Source organism: Paroedura picta, chromosome 10, assembly GCF_049243985.1.
Source record: "Paroedura picta isolate Pp20150507F chromosome 10, Ppicta_v3.0, whole genome shotgun sequence".
NCBI classification, from domain to species: Eukaryota; Metazoa; Chordata; class Lepidosauria; order Squamata; family Gekkonidae; genus Paroedura; species Paroedura picta.
Genome location: NC_135378.1, coordinates 41,723,162 through 41,726,239, shown reverse-complemented (window position 1 = coordinate 41,726,239; position 3,078 = coordinate 41,723,162).

Below are 3,078 nucleotides of genomic sequence, written 5' to 3'. Positions count from 1 at the left end.
TGGCATTGACATCTGGGGCTGGAAAGAACAAACAATCAATAGCTTGGAGCCCATTCAGAACTTTTTCTTCAGACGTATCCTGGCTCTTCCAAAAGGGTCCCCTGCAGCCCTGATGAGGGCAGAGCTTGGTTTTCCCTCACTCAAAGCCCGTGCCCACTTAGCTATTCTGAAATCTTGGAAGAAAGACATCTCAACCAAATTAGATTCTTTAAGCCATCAAAGTTTTAAGCTCTTATTGAGCAAGGACAGGACTCGGTCTGATTTTTTTAGCTCCATTCTTTCACGCTATACCATACCAGATGACTTACTGCATACATCAGCCAATATTTCTGATTTACGTGATTGGGTGTTCAAAGCTGACTCTCTGATCGACCACTCTTCAATACAGCTATCACAAGCAGCCCCATGGTATAAAACAATTAAAAAAGACCATTCCAGAGCATCATATTTAGTAAATATAACGACACGTAATCTTAGAATGGCCCTAACATCTTTGCGGTTTGAAATGATGCCATCAGCCATGCTCTCTGGGCGATATCTCCGAATACCCACAGCCCAACGCCTGTGCATATGTGGAAATCCATCTGTGGAGGACCTGCCCCACTATGTCTTGGCTTGTCCCCTGTACTCCGAACCCAGGGGCAAATTCCTTGCCAAGCTATTACCAAACTCTCACCCTATTTCTGATTTTAACAAAGTCACCTATCTGTTATCAGATGTCGACCCCTATATCTCTTATAGGGTGGCACTTTTTGCTCTGGCTGCCAGGAAGATTCGAGCTAATGCATTTTTACAGGAGCCTCCACCTTGATACACCATTTTATCTCTTTTATTGTAACTTAGTAGTCCATGTTTACATTTTTAGGTACACAATATTGGAGAAATATTGTTTTATTTATTTATATTTGTGCCATATTGTTTTAATTGTGTTTTGTAATGGCCTTTGGCTACATACAATAAATGTTTATCGTATCGTATGTTAAAAAGTATCGGACCGAGCACCGAGCCCTGAGGTACCCTGCTACTCACCTCCCTCCAATCTGATGAAACACCATTGACAACAGCAGTTTTCTAACCAATTTCCTATCCACCTAACTATCTCAAAATCCAGATTGCAGTCCTTCAATTTATCCATCAGAACATATGGGGAACCTTATCAAAAGCTTTACTAAAATCCAAGTAAACGACATCAACCGAATTTCCACAATCCAGCAAACCTGTCACTTGGTCTAAAAAGGAAACCAGGTTGGTCTGACAGGACCTGTTGGAGACAAATCCATGCGGACTTCCGTGGATCTCCAAATTGTCCTCCAGATGTTTGCAGATCACTCCCTTTAATATCTGCTCCATTATCTTCCCCACAACAGAGGTCAGATGCACTGGTCTGTAGTTTCCCGGGTCATCCTTCCTCCCTTTTTTGAAGATCAGGATAACGTTTGCTCTCTTCCAGTCCTCCGGGACATCTCCAGTCCTTAAAGAGGTCCTGAAGATGATGGACAAGGGTTCTGCAAGTTCTCCGGAAAGTTCTTTGAGCACTCTCGGGTGCATTTCATCCAGCCCAGGGGATTTGAACTCATCCAGTGCAGCTAAATGCCTCTCGACAACCTCTCTGTCCATGGAAACCTGCCACCCAGTCACTATCTCTTGGCTACTGCCATCTCTAGATGTGCCTAAACCCTTTGACCTGTGGGGAAAAACAGATGCAAAATAGGCACTAAGCCTTTCTGCTTTCTCTGCTTCTTCCATTAGAGTTTGTCCATCCGTACCCAACAGTGGGCCTATTGCCTCCTTTGCTTTACATTTGCTCCTCACATAACTGAAAAATCTTTTCTTGTTACAGTGGACTTCCCTGGCCAGTCTTAGCTCACTCTCAGCTTTGGCCTTTCTGGTGATAGATCTACAGTGCCTAGTAACCTGTAAGTACTCTTCTTTAGAGCTCTGTCCTTCCCTCCATTTCCTGAACACTTCCCTTTTCTTTTTTAGTTCCTCTTGAAGGAACTACATTAGCTTGGCATATTGTCCGCTGGGGGAAAGCACTTTTTAGGTTGTGCTTTAAAATAAAGGATTTAGTGTGAAGTTTGCTGGCCAGAGGCGGGAGGTTGGTGATGTAATGCAGAGTGCCCAGAATATAGCATCTTCGGGAGGTAAGTATCATACTAAATTTATGGCTGGTGGAAAGACCCCCAGTTTCCCTATGTTCTGAACACAGATGGCTCCTGTGTTCCAATTTCAATTTATTGTGTTGGATAATCTGAATCATGGGGGAGGGGGAAATTCTGAGTTTGATTCAATAGCTTTCTTCTGCTTAATGGGGATTCTTCCATTGGTGGGGAGAGCCATCTTTTGTTGGATACTTATTTTGATGTGGGGAGGGCAGTGAAAGAGAACCACTGGATCTCACCCTATGTAGATAGGTTCTAGTTTTCTACTGTGTGTGACAAATACAGCTAGTAATATAGCTACTAATATTCTACGAAGCTGACTCTGACTTAAATTAGAAATCATGAGGATTGTGGTTAGTCAGGCCTAAAAACTTGTGTTCTAGTGCTATACATTGCAGTCCCCAACACACCTGGCTTTTGTCCACATGGATAACAGAACTTCTGACATAGTCTTTTTGAAAGGCCCTTCTTCCCTCTTTTCCTAGCAGAAAAGCTGGCAGGATCCCATTCAATATGTGCAGCAGCATCTTCAGCAACTGGCAGATAGTAAGAAAGCTCTGAATGGGCCAGTGCTTATTATCAATATTTGTCTATCTTTGTCTGGTCAATAGAACTAGAACTTGTGCTTGTTGCTCTTTAGGCTCAATGCTCCAGCTTCAGCCTCAGGCCTTGGAGAAACAAGAACCTGAACTGGTCAGCACACCCTTCAGCATTACCCTAATATGTTTAAAGTTCACTGTTTTCACATTACCACAAGTACAATATTTAAACCAATTTACAGTCCACAGATCGTCAGATGTGCAAGAAAGTGACCAACTCAAGTGTCAACATCAAAGTCGGTTTCAGTAGCTAATTGACGTTCCTACAGAGTTGTAGCAGCTGACAGCTTTGAGAACCAAATAGCTACGTCTCTGAG